The sequence below is a fragment of the Macaca thibetana genome, chromosome 14 (assembly GCF_024542745.1).
Source record: "Macaca thibetana thibetana isolate TM-01 chromosome 14, ASM2454274v1, whole genome shotgun sequence".
NCBI lineage: Eukaryota > Metazoa > Chordata > Mammalia > Primates > Cercopithecidae > Macaca > Macaca thibetana.
The window spans coordinates 27,959,848-27,977,987 of NC_065591.1; the positions used below are offsets into that span (position 1 = coordinate 27,959,848).

The window sequence follows — 18,140 nt, forward strand, 5'->3', positions numbered from 1 at the left end:
GTCCACTCTCAACATTTCTATTCAATATAGTGCTGGAAGTCCTAGCTAGAGCAGCTAGATAAAAAAAGAAAGAAAAGACATCTAAATCAGAAAAAAAGGAAGTAAAATTTTCCCTATTCACAGTGACTTAATCTTATACAGAAAAATCTAAAGATTCTCTGGGGAAAAGAGAGATCAGCCTGTTACTGTGTCTATATAGAAAGAAGTAGACATAAGAGATTCCATTTTGTTTTGTATTTGAGATGGTGTTAATCTGTGACCCTACCCCCAACCTTGTCCTTGCAAGAGACGTGCTATGGTGACTCAAGGTTTAAAGGATTTTGGGCTGTGCAGGGTGTGCTTTGTTAAACAAGTGCCTGAAGGCAGCTTGCTGGTTAAAAGTCATCACCATTCTCTTAATCTCAAGTACCCAGGGACATGCACACTGCCAAAGGTCGCAGGGACCTCTGCCTAGGAAAGCTAGGTATTGTCTAAGGTTTCTCCCCATGTGATAGTCTGAAATATGGCCTCGTGGGAAGGGAAAGACCTGATCGTCCCCCAGCCTGACACCCGTGAAGGGTCTGTGCTGAGGAGGACTAGTTCAAGAGGAAAGAAGGCCTCTTGGCGGTTGTTGGCAGTTGAGATAGAGAAAAGCATCTGTCTCCTGCCCGTCCCTGGGCAATGGAACATCTGGGTATAAAACCCGATTGTATGTTCTGTTTACTGAGAAAGGAGAAAACCGCCTTAGGGCGAAAGGTGGGACTTGCTAGTGCAATGCTGCTCTTTATGCACTAAAAAGGTTTATGGAGATGTTTACATATGCATATCAAGGCACAGCACTTTTCCTTAAACTTATTCATGTCACAGAGATCTTTATTCATATGTCCTACTGCTGACCTTCTCCCTACAATGATCCTATTATCCTGCCACTTCCTTTTCTTTAAGGTGGTAAAGATAATTATCAATAAATACTAAGGGAACTCAGAGACCAGTGCTGGCATGGGTCCTCGGTATCCTGAGCACCAGTCCCCTGGGCCCACTTTTTCTTTCTCTATGGTTTGTCTCTGTGTCTCATTTCTTTTCTCAAGTCTCTCGTCCCACCTAACGAGAAACGCCCACAGGTGTGGAGGGGCAGGCCACCCCTTCAGATTCAACACAAAACTGTGAAAATAATTGAAATGAACAAAGCTGTAGGATCCAAAATCAACAAAATTAGTTGCATTTCTATACAGTAACAATGAACAACACAAGAAGAAAATGTTTTTTAAATCCCATTTATAATAGCAGTAAAAAATACATAAAAAATAAACTCAACCAAGAAGGCATAAGTCTTCTACACTGAAAACTACAAAACACTGCTAAAAGAGATTAAATAATACATAAATAAATAGAAAGATACCTGGTGTTCATGGACTGGAAGACAATACTGTTAAAATTTCAGCACTACCTATCTTAGTTGATTAAGGATGCTATGACAAAATAACACAACTGGGTGGTTTATAAACAAGAGAAATTTATTTCTTACAGTTCTTGAGGATGGGAAGTCCAAGTTCAATGTGCCAGCAGATTCAATGATTGGTGATAGCTCACTTCCTAGTTCACAAAGGCACAGGTTACCAAGGAAAAATAGATAAATGAGACTACATCAAACTAGAAAGCTTCTATACAGTAAAAGAGGCAGTCAAAAAAGCGAAAAGGCATCCTACATAATGGGAGAAAATATTTGCAAACCATGTGTATTAGTCTGTTCTCAAGCTGCTAATGAAAACACACCTGAGACTGAGTAATTTCTAAAGGAAAAAGGTTTAATTGACTCACAATTCAGCAGGGCTGGGTAGGCCTCAGGAAACTGATAATCATGGCAGAAATGGAAGCAAACACATCCTTCTTCACATGGCTGCAGCAAGGAGAAGTGCCAAGCAAAAGGAGGAAAATCTCCTTATGAAATCATCAGATCTTGTGAGAACTCACTATCACAAAATCGGTAGCATGAGGGTATTCAATTACCTCTCACCTGGTCCCTTGCACACATGAGGATTATGGAGTCTACAATTCAAGATGAGATTTGGGTGGGGACACAATCAAACCATGTCACCATGCATATGATAAGGACTTAGTATTCAAAATATATAAAGAACTCCTACAAATTAATAGCAAAAAACTAACGTAATTTAAAAATGGACAAAGAACTTGAATCAATGTTTCTCCAAAGAAGACCTACATATGACCAAAAGGTATATGAAAGCATGCTCCACATTGCTATTGATCAGGGAAATGCAAACCAAACTACAGTGAGGTATCTTCTGACACTGTTAGGGTGGCCATTATCAATAACACTGAAAATAACAAGAGTTGGTGAGGTTGTAAAGAAATTTGAATCCTTATTCACTGTTGGAGGGACCGTAAAATGGGTCAGACTCTATGAAAATTCATCTGGTGGTATCTCAAAATATTTAAAATAGTACTGCCATGTGATCCAGCAATACCACGTTTGGATATTTACCCAAAAGAATCTAAAGCAGTATCTTGAAGAAATATTTGCACTTCCACATTCCTTGCAGCTGATGAGGTACAATAAACACTACACCCCAAAATAGGCACTTTGAAAATTGAAAAAACAACAGAAACCAGATGGTTTCTCTGACCTCTTCCCCCTTTCTCCCATGAAGCAGGTCATAACACCTAGGAAGGTGATCTCTAACCTTCTCTGTTTCTTCTCCCATGAAGATCCTCATGTGACTCGTGTATTCCTCTATCCCCAGAGGGAAGGAATGTCACACAGAGGCCTTAAGAAGAAACCAGACAAACTTGCCTTACTAAGCACCCTCTCCCCTCCTGACCCACTGGTTATTACCATTAGATCTCACCTTCTTGTCCTCCAATCATACTTCTGCATGACTGTCCATAAAAATACACAGATCTGTTAGGGAAATGCACATCAAAACAATGAGATACCATCTCACTCCAGTCAAATGGTGATTATCAAAAAGTCAAGAAACAACAGATACTGTTGAGGTTGCAGAGAAAAAGGAAAGCTTTTACACAGTTGGTGGGAATGTAAATTAGTTCAACCATCATGAAAGACAGTGTGGCAATTCTTCAAAGATCTAGAAGCAGAAATATCATTTGACCCAGCAATCTCATTACTGGGTATACATCCAAAGGAATAGAAATCATTCTATTATAAAGATACATGTACATATATGTTCATTGCAGCACTACTCACAATAGCAAAGACATGGAATTAACCCAAATGCCAATCAATGACAGACTGGATAAAGAAAGTGTGGTATATATATTCCATGGAATACTATGCAGCCATAAAAAGGAATGAGATCATGTACTTTGAAGGTACATGGATGGAGCTGGAAGTCATTATCCTCGGCAAACACTGCATGTTCTCACTCATAAGTGGGAGCGAAACAATGGTAACAACACACACTGGGACATGCTGGGGGCTGGGAGGGAGAGCATCAGGAAGAATAGCTAATGGGTGCTGGGCTTAATACCTAGGTGATAATGTTGATCTTTGCAGCAAACCACCATGGAACATGTTTGCTAATGTAACAAACCTGCACATCCTGCACGTGTGCCCCAGAACTTAAAATAGAAGTTGAAGAAAAAAAATAGGCAGTTCTTGCTGTTTCTTTGGGTCTTCATTTATTAAGGCTCCTGTGTCACATAAAACATTAAATAAAGTTGTTATGCTTTCCTCTTGTTAATCCATCTTTTGTCATAAGATCTCAGCCACAAATTTTGCCATGGCTACAGAAAATATGTTTCTTTTTCACCCCCACACAACATTATTAATAATAGTAAGAGGTGGAAACAATGTAAATGTCCATCAACAGAACAAATAAAGAAAATATGGCCTATGCATACAATAAAATATTAGTCAGCTTTTCGAAAGAAAAAAATCATATCATATGCTGCAACATGGTACACCTGGAAGACATTACGCTAAGTTAAACAAGCACTCACAGAAAGACAAATACTGAATGATTCCATGTATAGGAAGTATCTAAAATCATAGAAAGTAGGAAAGTGGTCTTCAGGAGATGGGGGAGGGAAAAATGTGCAGTTGCGTTTCAATAGGTGTAGTGTCCGTCATCCAAAATGAAAAAGTTCTAGAAATCTGTTGTACAATAATGTGCACACAATTAATAGTACTATAACGTGTTGTTCTGGCTTCTTGGACTGTAAAGTGCAAAGTAATAACACTCCATAGTAGAGTGTTGTTCACAGATTAGAAAGGAAACTGACATAGTGTATACTAAAATGTATGTCTCTGCCATGGTTGTAACGCTTCAGGGTTTTCTATCTGTTTGTATTGTTTGTCATTTATTTATCTGCTCAAGCATTAGCTTGAGCACTTCCTTCATGTACGTCACTAAACTCGGCGCTTTGAGGGATAAATATACCGAAAAATGTATCATTTAGTGAAAACACACACACTTATTAAGCAAAACTAAACATGGTAGGTTTAAAGTGCTCTTGAAATATAAAATGAAACAATGCTGGAGTGGAAGGGAGACACAAGGAAAAAATGGTATTTGAACTGGGTCTGTGGAAGTAGATAAGGACTTTCTTAGGCACAGAAAGAGACTGGCAGAAAGGACATTCTAAGCAAAGCATGAGCAATGCTGCAAAAGCACAGATAAGGACGGAGGTTTAGGTAACTTCTAGTAATGTTGTGCTATGACAGCACTTTAGGTATAGGTCCTGAAGGCCGATGACACTGAAGAAACAGGTGGGAGCCAAAGCCAAAGAATCTAAATTTTATACCAGGGGAAGGTCAGCGGGAATGAGCATAAAGTATGCACTGAAGAAAATGCAATTTTTGAGGAAAGTCTACAAAATTAAACTGGTAACACATTTCATGTGAGGGTAAGGGGAAAAAAAAATCAAATCTGAGTTTGAATGCTTGAAGGAATCTTAAACAAGAAGGACACTCCAACTTAGCTTCTTCATTTGGTAGGTAAATATTTTGATGCCCCCAAATAATGAGATCTTATCAAATTCCTCACAAGTAGTTATTAAGAGGTTAGAATTACAATCAGGAAACTAAATTCTCTAATTCCAAGCTTCATAAGAAGTTAAGACCAAATGTCTAAACAACCAAGTAAAGTAATTTATCATTCCACCTTTAGCTCTCTTGCAGACTTTCTCCCAGATTCTTCTTCATGGACTCTGAGGTCCAGCCAAAGTGAACTTATGTAACCCTATATGTGTACAATGATTTTCTGCCTCCATGAGTTTATTTGTAATACTCTCATCAGGTGCTCTGTGCCTTTTCCATTAATGCTTGTCTACACTATTTATCCCTCAAAGCCCAGCTCCCATGTTGCCTTTTCTAAGATCATATAAATTTTCCTCACCACTCTACCCCAGTCAGAAGTAATCTCTCTTTCTGAATTCCCACAGGACTGTGTGACTCTGTTGATGTTTACTATATTATATATTATATTGAAGTTATAGAAACATATTGTTTCAGGCAATAACCTAAGAGGCTCTCAAATGTAGCAAATGTAGAATATTCACGTTGAGTATTTCCCATAGCATCAGCCCCAAAATTATCAGATAGGTAGAGGCTAAATAAATATCTCTCAGATACATAAATAAAACACTTTGGCTTAAAGGGTGGGGGTTTGGGGCAGAAGAGAACTATCTTTGGTTTTTTGCTATGTGAATACTTGTTTATTTGAACATAATTAACATTTAATTCAATTTTCTCTATTATGCTATTTTAATCAGAATGGTAGTTTTCATTTCTAGCATAGCCATCCCTGTTGGGATGCAACTCCTCATTTCAAAAAGACATTGCAAAGGTTGATTTATCATAAAAGCTTACTACATCAACCCTCACCCTTTCAAACTTTTATTGTTAAGCAATTTCTTTTCTTGACATGCCAACAGAAGAAGCCATAATATATCTCCCAGGCAACCAGATACGTACATAGCTGAGATTATTAAAATAAAGCTAGAGTTTATCTTAAGTATTTAAAAAAATGTTTAAATTGTCCTGGAGATTGATATAATCACACGGATGGTGGATGGGTCTTTATTTCCATAATGATTTTATCCAACTGCATGTTCCAGGTTGGAATTCTTGGGGTTGAGTGTCTATTCATTGGGCAGCTGAAAATGAGGCTAAACAGCCTATTTATCTCTCTGAAATTAATCAAGATGGACCCAGAGTTAATCCCCTGTGTTAAACAAAGGTTTAAATAGTCATTCAATAATTACAACACCCTATATAACAGATGGGCTTCTATCCCTATAGTAATCTTACCTATCTGCTTACTCTTGCTTGAAATGTTTTTGGGTAAAAACAGGGGTAGAGAATTGCATTATATAGTCACAAATGAGCCTGATAATGTTTCATTGACTTAAATTCACAGTATGGTATAAGTGATTTGTTTTAGACGTGTTCTTAAAGCAGACTTTGAGAGAGGAAAGAGTCTTAGGTGTGTTAGAAGAAGAAACACAGATTCTGTACTTGCGGCTCTATTCACAATAGCAAAGACTTGGAACCAACCCAAATGTCCATCAGTGACAGACTGGATTAAGGAAATGTGGCACATATACACCATGGAATACTATGCAGCCATAAAAAAACGATGAGTTCATGTCCTTTGTAGGGACATGGATGCAGCTGGAAACCATCATTCTCAGCAAACTATCGCAAGAACAGAAAACCAAACACCACATGTTCTCACTCATAGGTGGGAATTGAACAATGAGATCACTTGGACACAGGAAGGGGACCATCACACACCAGGGCCTGTGGTGGGGTCGGGGGAGGAGGGAGGGATAGCATTAGGAGATATACCTAATGTAAATGATGAGTTAATTGGTGCAGCACACCAACATGGCACATGTATACATATATAACAAACCTGCACGTTGTGCACATGTACCCTAGAACTTAAAGTATAACAAAAAATAAAAATAAATAAAAATAAAAATAAAGAGTAAGAAGGATGCCCCTAGTAGTTTTTTCTAATTTCGCCAAGAACCCTAGAGACCAACAACAAAAATAGCTTCCTCATTATCAATGTTTTGAGATTAATCTAGGGGTTTGAATCATTCAGGTAATTGTTCCTTATGTGTAGAGGTTAGGTCTGGATGCACAAAGTTAAAATTAAACATGTAAAACTGAAATGATGATGTTCCTTTAAAATGTGTTTCCCTTTTATTCCTTTTTTTTTTTTTTTTTAGAAAAATACCATAATTATTAATCTAGCTGCAGAAGCCAGAAATCTAGGTGGCATCCTTAACATTTCACTATTCCTTGCCACTTACATTCAACTGACCGCCAAATGTTTGTCCCTTATATTATAAATACCTCTTGAAAACATATACCTCCCTCCTTCCACCACCTAGTTCAAGCAAACATCATGCAACAATAACTTCTCATTTCAAGATGCACCCTTTCTGTAATCCCTCCAAATTGATTCATCCTTCATACCGCATTCACTCATTCACTCATATATTCATTCATTTACGTACATACAGACATACTTCACTTTGCTTTATTGTGATCTGCAGATAATGTGTTTTTTAAAAATTGAAGGTTTGTGTCAACCCTGCTTTGAGCAAGTCTATCAGCACCGTTTTTCTAATAATGTGCTCACTTTAATTATCTGTGTTACATTTTTGTAATTCTTGCATTATAAATATTTTCATTATTATTATATCTGTTATGGTGATCTGTAATCAGTGATCTTTAATGTTACTATTGTAATTGCTTTGAGGTGCCACAGACTGCACCCATATAAGATGGCAAAATTAATCAATCAATGCGTGTGTGCTGACTGCTCTACCAACTGGTCATTCCCCTATCTCTCTCTCTCTTTCTTTGTGCCTCCCCCTTTCCTAAGACACAACAATATAGAAATCAGGCTAATTCATTACCTGATAAATGGCCTCTAAGTGTTCAAGTGAAAGGAAGAAGTGCACATCTCTCAATTTAAATCCAAAGCTGGTAATTAATAAGCTTGGTGAGGAAGGCATATCAAAAAGTGAGACAGGCTGAAGCCTAGGCCTCTTGTGCCAGACAGTTAGCCAAGTTGTGAATGCAAAGGAAAAGTTCTTCAAGGAAATTAAATGTGCTACTCTGTTGAACACACACATGATGAGAAAGAAAAATAGTCTTATTGCTGATATGGAGAATGTTATAGATCAATCAAGCCATTGATCCCCCTTAAGAGATTAATCAATCCCTTAAGGCAAAGCCTAATCCACAGCAAATCTTTAACTCTCTTCAATTTTATGAAGGCTAAGAGAGGTGGGGAAGCTGCAGAAGAAAAGCTGGAGGTAAGCAAAGGTTGGTTTGTAAGGTTTAAGGAAAGAAACCCATCTCCATAAGGTAGAAGTGCAAGGTGAACAGCAAGTGCTGATGTAGAAGCTGCAACAAGTTACTCAGTCCTAGCTAAGATAATTGATGAAAGGGGATACACTAAACCACAAATTTTCAATGTTGATGAAACAGCCTTCTCTTGGAAGAAGATGCCATCTAGGACTTCTATAGCTAGCAAAAGTCAATGCTTGGCTTCAAAGCTTCAAAAGACAGGCTGAGCTCTCTCTCAATAGAAGCCTATTCATGTAGTGACTTTGAATTGAAGCTAATGCTCATTTACTTTTCTGAAAAATCCTAGGGCCCTTAAGAATTACACTAAATCTTCTCTCCCTGGGCTCCATACAAGAGAAAACAAAAAGCCTGGATAACAGTATATATGTTTAGAGCATAGTTTACTGGCTATTTTAAGCCCACTGTTGAAAAAGAAAAAGAAGATTCCTTTCAAAATATCACTGCTCATTGACAATGCATCTGGTGACTGACCCAAAAGAGCTCTGATGGAGATGTACCAGGAAACAGCCTTCTCTTCTATAAAGAACAGGGAAAAGAACATTCCAGGGACAAGGAGGAGCAATTGCAAAAGCTTGAAATGTGCTTATTACATTGAGGAACAGCAAGAAAGTAGTGTGAGTGGAATATCATGAGTGATTAAGACAGCAGTAAAACGTTACATCAGAGAAGTGATGGTGGCAGGGGAGCAGAAGACAGGGGATTTTATAGGCCATGTTAAGGTCTTAGAAATTTATTTTGAGTGAGATGGGAATCCATTAAAGGAAGTCAAGCAGAAAAGTTACTGAACCACTTCAAATGTTGAGAAGGACTCTCTGGCTGTTGCACACCGTAGACCTTGTAGGTACTATTAAGAGTGAAAAAAGACAAAATCAGTATGAGTCTTTTGAAATAGCCCCAACAAAAAGTGTCTGCAGCTTGGACTATAGGGTCATTGTGGAGAGCTGAAAGAGGATAGACCTCCAGGACTTTAGCTCCATCTTGAAGGTGGAGCAGACAGGACGTGTTGACATATGACATGTACATTGCACACTGCGAGGAAAATAGACGGATCAGAAATGACCACAAGGTATTCAGCCTCAGCAGCTGGGAGGATGACACCACTAGCCTTTTTGACTCTATGAAACTGGAGGAGGATCAGAGTCATTTGTTGTGTGTTTTTGTTGTTACTGGTGCTTGTAATCAGGGTGGTTTGTGGAGGAAAGGAAAGTCAAGAGGTCTGTTTTGTTATATGCCAGGTTTGAAGTGCTAATTAGTTTGCCATTAGGAGTGTTCAAGTGGCTGATAGGATATAGAAGTGTGCAGTTTTGGAGCAGTGCTTGGAACTGAAGATCTAACCATTTCAATTTACAAATCATATTTATCACCAGAAGACTGGAGTAGACACCCTCAAGTATAAGTGTAGTAAGAATGTAGTTCTGAAGTTTGAGTGCTAGGTCACTACCATATTTGGAAGTCAGAATAATGAGAAGGAACCAGCCAAGAGAACCAAGGAGGAACAGTTAATGAGGTATGAGAAAAATCAAAAGAGTAATGATTTCCACCAAACTGTGATGTGATCACAATACCTTTTTGTCCGGTAGTTCTCATTGGCTTAAGTTTTACATTCTCCTTCCTATGTGTTTTTGTACCACCAGAGTTGAAGTCCTGAAAAGTACGTGCCAGACCCCCAAGACCATCTGAGTATTTGTTGGCTTCTCCCAGTGAGGAACACTGAAAGGAGAATTGCAGATGATAGAAAAGGAGTAACCATTTAATTTTGATTCTGGAGGCAATTAAAGCAGTGGGGAAATTGACAATGGCACACGATGGTAGCTCCAGCTGAGTCAATGGAAGGTTTAGAAAATTTAGCAATAGGACCAGCACTATATCCTAGTGCCTGGGACATAATAGGTGGTAAATACTTACTTCTTAAACAAATGATGGGATGCACCAGAAAAAAGTAAATAAATAAATAAAAATTAAAAAAACCTCTTTTCTCTCCTCTGTCTCTTACATCCAATTAAGGATTGTCAAGTCATGTCAATATGAAATATCATTTCTCTCACATCTGTCTTCTCTGTGTTACCACTGTCATCACTGGGATCTTGTAGCCCACATCATCACAGTGACCTAAATGTTCTCTGCTTTATATAACTCATTGTGCATCTACAGCCATATTACCGTCAAGGGTGCTACTCAAAGACCTCCAAGGATGCTTAAAAATTAGCTAAGGATAATGCCTTATTTTCTAAAACTACCTCCATTTTGTATATTTTAACTTGCCAGCCAAAAAAAAAAAAAAAAGAATGCCTGATATTTTGATATTTTTATGTCAGGAACACCCAGGACCTACCCTTCACTAGAGCGGATGATCTTAAGCATATGGAATTAGAATCTCAAATAAAAATTTTCTGCACCACCAGGCCTTACCTGACATTCATAAAACATGCACATTTTCATTCCTCTGCTCAGAACGTAGTTGTCTTTTTCAGGCATTGGGAATGAAGAACTATTCAATATTTCCCTGTGGTGGATTAACCTAAACCAATCCAGAACAAACTTTTTCTTCTTGAAGGCTTACATTACTTCTTAATCACTTTATTCCACCAAGAGGTTACTGGTTTTTCTATCCCAAATAAATAGCTCTCTTTAGTTACCCTCAGTGGTATGGATAGGGGGCTTGACTGCCAAAGACAAAACAAGCTGAAAGAGTCAGTCTGAAAGCAGGGAGATCACCTCCCCAGCATTCCCTAATTCAGTGAAATGATTGCATTGCTTTGTTGGTTATGCTAGCAGAGTGCATTTCTAATGCCTCTTCTCTTCATTCATGAGTGTTTAAACATTTTAATGAATACGTTATTTACCGTAATAAAGTCAGAGTCTGCTATTAAATTAATAGACCAGTGTAACCAAGAATACCATAATATCAATTTATTCCTGCTTAGTGTTACTGAGTTCTAAACACAGGATTCCTGGCCATTTGCATTCTCTGCTAGTCACAGATGTTGCATAAATACTCTTTAGCTGCAAATAATTACCAAATTGTGTGTGCATGTTTGTGTACATCATGCTTTAGCATGGTGCTTAAAATCAGTGAGTCCTAGAAACAAAAAGCCTAGCTCCAAATTTGGTTCTAGTAGCTGGGTATGCTTTTAAGCAAATTACATTCTCTCAGGTACAGTTTTCTCCTCTGTCAAATGGGGATAACAACAGTATCTCCCTTGTTACATTGTTCAGATAAAATAAATGATATACACAAAACATAATTCCTGACACATATTAAAACTATAAATACTAGATATGAATATTATCAAATGTAAGAGCTGAAGGGTCATCATTAACCCATAGGAGCTTTTAGAAAATTAGAAAAAGTCGCCCCTTTCGGGAGGGGAAACAATGCTGTGTAGAGTTTTCATGAGTGAAACATGAGCTGTATTTTAGCCCGCAATCACCCTCTTAGTTGAGCATGCTTGAACAGAGTTCTGTTGGTCCTAGAGCTGACTTTGCTTTCTTCTTCTCTACTTCAGTCACACTGATTCCTTTCCTTTTCCCTTCCTTCATCATTTTAAGGATTTCAGAAAGAGTTGGGCTTCCCATGATCAATTAAAAATGCTCTCAAAACAAAGGAGGTAGTCTCCAAAAGTAAATATTTTGTCTTTTTAAATGTTTGATTCGTGACCACCTAGCCATGGACTTATTCTGTAATAGAAACTTAATAAATGAATGAATAAGTGAATTAATAACAAAAAGGGCAGGCCACTTTATGGACTTAAAATTCAAGTTAGGCTTCAACTGATAAATTCTGTCAGCTGGAATTCACTTTAAATATTCATAATACCATAACAAAACAAATATTTAAAATTGACCCATAGAATCATGTTGTATCACAAAAATAACCATCTGATAAGCACATGTAATTGCTGAAGGAAAGCCAAACGATGTGGAAAATGAAATCCTTAACCAAACATTGCCTTCAATATAGGAATTGATCTTAATTTAGGAAAGAGTAGTTTAAAATTTTCTGCAGAACAACCTTGCTGTTTTCTAATCAGACCTGAATTCATGATTGCACAACCAATATTCAGTAATAAAAGATACTAAAATGTTTAAGCAATTGACTCCCTTCTGCTGTTATTTTGTGAATTAGCCAATTTTTGGAGATCTGATTGTCTGGTGACTTGAGTAATCCATTGAGTATAATAACGAAACTATTTTTTTCTACCATATAATTAAAAGCATATATTTCTAAACTATCTTTCATTCAAACAGTGTGGCAAGAACCAAATGCAAGCAAAAAACAATAGCGTTCAATCAGTCAATGAATCACAGCCATGCAAAATCCAACAGGAGGCTTAATGTCGATGAAACAATGGTCACAGTTACAATCACACTTATATGCAATCTTGATATAAACACAGAGTTTGTTTTATATTAAGGAGAGAGGCCGGGCGCAGTGGCTTAAGCCTGTAATCCCAGCACTTTGGGAGGCCGAGACGGGCGGATCACGAGGTCAGGAGATCGAGACCATCCTGGCTAACACGGTGAAACCCCATCTCTACTAAAAAATACAAAAAACTAGCCGGGCGAGGTGGCGGGCGCCTATAGTCCCAGCTACTCGGGAGGCTGAGGCAAGAGAATGGCACGAACCAGGGAGGCGGAGCTTGCAGTGAGCTGAGATCCGGCCACTGCACTCCAGCCTGGGCGACAGAGCGAGACTCCGTCTCAAAATAAATAAATAAATAAATAAAGGGAGAGAAAAAAGCATTTTAATTGTCTCAGTTTGACAGTCTAAAGAAAACCCAAATATCTAAAACAGAGTTCTTTATGATCCATAATTTAATACATAAGGCTACTCTGACTGCTTTATTTAAAATTGCAGGTTATCTTCGCCTCTCATTCCTGACATTCCTGACTTTTCTTCTCTAGTTCTGTGTTTTGTTTTATCTACAGGATTCCTCACTTCCTGACACCATAAAGTTTAATTATTTACTATTCCTACTGTCTGTTGTCTGTCTCCATCCCCTGTACACAAAGTAGGATACAAACTTATGTCCAAAACAGGCTAGAATGTGTGTGTGTTTTATCTCACTAATATATACCAAAAACCAAAAACAGTTCCAGGCACAACTTAAGGATCTCAATAAATATTTTTGAATGAAAAGAATTTATGTCACTCTTTTGATTAAAATATTTTATTGGCTTTTGTTACAATAGAGTGTAAAACTTATACTCTTAACCAGGGTCTAAAACAGCTATGTGTCCCAACTCTCCCTCTCCTTCCTTTTCATTTTATCCCTCTCCTCTTTTGTTACAATACAGTATAAAACTTACACTCTTAACCAGGGCTTACAATACTGTTATACAAAACTTATACTCTTAACCAGGGCCTACAGTAGCTATGTGTCCTAACTCTTCCTCTCCTTCCTTTTCATTTTATCCCTCTCTCCTATTGCCTATGTTACTGCAAACCTAATGGACTCCTTTTAAAGGGTAAATATGCTAAGCTCTATTCTGTATCAGGGCATTCTCACATGGCATTCCTTCTGCCTGGAATATTCTCCTCCCTACCTCCTTTTCTGCCTTGGATTTTCATTGGCTAACTTCTTAATGTTTAAGCATTTATTGAAAGGTTATTGTTCTAGAGGTGTTTTCCCTCATCACTGTAAATAAGCATCCCCCACCACCACACTTGTACCTTATGTACTTCATTTTTTTTCTCCATCCTAGTGCTAAATACCATATACAACTTCACATGTGTGTACTTGGTTTATTCTCTGTTCCTCCATTAGCCTCTGTGTTTCATGAGGATAAAAACTTCAAATTTCACCAGTGCTTTGCTAGGCTTAGCACATAACAGACACTCAATAAATGGTTGATGAGTAAATGAATACACAACATAATTATCTTAGAACGAAGCTCTTAATTCCTATTTGCAGAAGATTTTTCTTCAACAGAACAAAATAAACACCATCAGTGGGATTGACCCCATATTTCCAGGAGTTAGACTTTTAATTCTAATTCAAAGTCAAAATGAATTAAATCATATGTTCATTCTTCATTAAGTTTCACCATGGCCATGTGATGCCACACCTGCAGCCGTTCAGGAGTGTCCAGATGGCTACTGTCATAACTGAAACTGACAAGATGTTTGGGCAGCTTTTGAATATATTCTTTATGACTATGTGTTTTGAGAGAGAACACTCAACATCTGATTAATATGCAATGCAGACTGACCCTAAATCCTACCCACTTTTATTTTATATAAGTTTATTACTCCTCACTCAGTGCTGTACAGTTTAATTAAAGTCAGTGGCTGCATCTTGATTACTCTAATTACTTGACATGTAGCTCATGAGCCCTTATAATCCTAAATACTAAGCAGGCATTAGTTTCTCCTATTTTATTCTATGAGACAATTTTTTTTCTTACTATCAATTATAGAAAAGGTATTTTGCTGGATATTGGAAAGAGGGTGACCTACTGTCACTGCTTTCCGTTAGGGATATAATGGGACATGATCTAATCCCTATTTAGTAGTTGTGTTTGTTTTTGTTATTTTTATTTATCTGTTTGTCTCAGGGAACTTAAAATATCCTCACCAATACATACTGATTGTTAAATTTGTACAATAAAACTATGTATGTTTATTTAAAAGTAACTACATCATCAACCCATTTTATCCCCATCTCAGTACCATACTCATATAACCTGCTAATCTGGACTATCTGTCCACATCAATTTCTCTTGAAAACATGTGTTAAATCTCACTCTTACCAAAAGTGCAGGGGTGAGATTCCTTCTATCTCAAATTACCACAAATTCCTTCCATCTCAGCTCCATAGTGTTTATAAAAATCACATCTGTTACTATATCTTTTTTGTTCCTTTATATATTACCTAATATTATTTTAGAACTTTTAAGTATACATATCTTGTTTTCATGAACTCTTTATTACATCTTCATGACAAAGACTAAATTATCTAATGGTATTTCCCACAATGATAATTATAGTACTAGAAAAAAAGATTTCATTTGTATTTGTAAAATAATGGAAATAGCAAATACCATTAAATCTACTATACATTTCCTCTTCAAGATTTATTTAATATAAAGTATTCAGGTTACTTGTAATTTTATCCCCATTCCCGCTATCTCACCTATTATGGCTATTACAAAGTGATGCCGGGATTTCCTTACTTTTTTCCTCCACTTTTGAAGTTGGTAAGCCCCTTCAGCAAAGAGTAAACATTATATACAATCCTCGTCAGTCAAAGGGAAGAAGAAAGACATGTATCAGGAAGTTCACTCATTGTGATTCCATCAGTGTTTTCAGAGGGGTTCCTTTTCCTGAACTTAAGGTCAATCATAGCAGCCGTTTGCCTAAAAATCATATTTAACAATCACAAAGGATCTCGGGTACAGACTTTTGAATTTGTTTCCAATTCAGGTATATACGTATATCTAGCTCTCTGTCATTAGTGTATGTACGTCTGTATCTAATCAATCATCTGTTCATGTGTATATGTGCATGTGTGAACATGTAGTCATAGAAATATGTGGACACAAAAGGGGAGAGGTGAAGATACAAAAGAGAGAAGGAATCTTGAGGTTTCTGGATCACTGTAAGGGCCTTCTCTAAAATGGAAAAGAGGCCCTTAACTTTATTTTCTTCATGAGTTTCTCTGTCTAGTCCTGAACTCTAAAGAAAGGTTAAAGAATTAAAATGACAATAAAATCCTCACCTAAAGTTCATGCTTATAAAGTTTACCCATCTGGTATATTAAATATTTTAAGTTCTATTTTTATGTCCATAATTTTCCGTTTCCCCAGTAAGAACTCCTTTATGTGAAGTTGTTAATAGCTGCTTCCTTAAAAAACTTCTTAAAAGGGTTTCTATTAATATATTTCACCAAGAGAACAGGGTGTGTTGGGCTATTTCATAAATCTCTTGCAGACACAAGGGAACAGCCTGCAGAGAGAACTGTGAACAACTGTTCTATTTTCACTGCGGACAGACTAGAAGGATTCTTCCCAGGGGGTCTCAAGGAATAAGAGTTAAAATGGCAGACTGAGTATCCCCATTTAACTTGCTTCCTCCTGCATTTTTATTAACTATACACTGAAAAGGTTTTGTTGTTGTTGTTGTTGTCATTGTTGTTGTTGTTGTTTTTGAGATGGAGTCTCACTCTGTCATCCAGGCTGGAGTGCAGTGGCGCAATCTGGGTTCACTGCAACCTCCGCTTCCTGGGTTCAAGCAATTCTCCTGTCTTTGCCTCCCGAGTAGCTGGGATTATAGGTGTGCATCACCATGCCTAGTTAATTATTTGTATTTTTAGTGGAGACGGGTTTTACCATGTTGGTCAGGCTGGACTTGAGCTCCTGACCTCAGACAATCCGCCCACCTTGGCCTCCCAAAGTGCTGGGATTACAGGCATGAGCCACTGTGCCCAGCCTATTGTTGTTTTTTAAAAGGCTCAGGGCTGGGAGAAAAAGAAAGGGTAATGTCAGTAAAACCTGGCAGCCAGAAGGTGGATGAATGTGTTATCACTTATCTTTCAGCCTGAAAGCCAAACCCTGGATTTTTGGTAAGAAAAGTAGACAAATAAATCAATTTTTATCAAAGAATTCTTAAAAGCCACGATCACTGTCAGCACCAGGTAAGATGGAAATGGGAGGGAGAGCAGCTGGGACACTAACACAGAGAGCACTGAATGAAACCTGTTTGGGAGGCAATTTGTTGCCAGATTATTTCAATGACTCCACACATTTGGAAGGCTGCCCCTCCCCTAGTTTTCCGACCTGGTAAGTGGGAAGCTTAGAAGTCACCATTTCCTCCCAACAAGTAAAAAGCTGAACAAACTGAGAAATCAACTCTTCTTAGATCCGTCAGAGAAATGAGATCACAGGGTAAACCATTACCCCAAAATTGGAGAGGCAGACAGGCAAGTACAGACAGTCACAACTTAACGGAGCAGAAACCTACCTCTGCAGGAACCATTACTGGGATAGGAAACCCTTAATTGTAATTGATGGATTCCTAGAGATTGAGTGTGGACAGGTCTGAGAGTTAAAAAATCCCAAGGGACCAAATAATAGGGGATTTCCATACTTTTGTGAGTTTTACCTCTAGGAGCTCAACCAGTTCTCACAGTGAATACTTATGAAAAACCACTCATGCTTCTAGCAGGGGGAGAAGAAAAGTAGCTTTTTGAAATAGACCAGAGCATTTGGCTTTTCTTCATAAGTCCTGCCCTCAAGAGAAATTATTTTACTAGAACCTAAACTGTTAGAATTTTTCAGTGCTTAATTCACATGGGGGAAGGAAAATACCACATTCTAGCTCACTTTAGTGAAGGATAATTGACAAGCACTTGTGAGGTTGAGAGTTCCGAAGCACAGGCTCGCTGAAAGACTCAGACTTAATCTCAGGACTATAGAATGCTTTCCCTACCCCAAACCTCACCACGTTTTACTAAAGACTTACATACAGCAGTTCCTTCTACCTGGTACATCACATCTGGCTACCAAGAAAAAATTACAAGGCCCAGTAAAAGCAAAATACACCATTTAAAGAGACAAAGCAAGCATCAAAACTAAACTCAGATATGGAACAGATATACAGTTATCCAACTTGAAGTTGAAAACAACTGTGATTACTATTCTAACAGCTTTAATGGATAAAGTAAGCAGCATTAAAGATCATATGGCCATGTAAGTAGAGAGAGAAAAATCCTAAGAAAGAATAAAAAAGAAATACTGAGATCAAAAACAGTGTAACATAAATGACAAATAGCTGTGATGGGCTCAG

The 18,140-nt window shown here is 37.7% G+C and overlaps 1 protein-coding gene across 5 annotated transcripts in view; it reads left to right on the plus strand.

Moving 5' to 3' along the window:
* The window catches only part of COMMD9 (COMM domain containing 9), a 1,186,740-nt gene that overhangs the window by 168,312 nt on the left and 1,000,288 nt on the right, over window positions 1-18,140 (plus strand). The window contains exon 1 of one of the 5 annotated variants that reach the window (XM_050759487.1): window positions 4,040-4,044. The exons of the other annotated variants lie outside the window; for them this stretch is intronic. The gene's annotated coding sequence lies outside the window, so the exon portion shown is untranslated. Of the gene's footprint in view, window positions 1-4,039; window positions 4,045-18,140 lie in introns of those variants that run through there. 5 annotated transcript variants of the gene reach the window in all.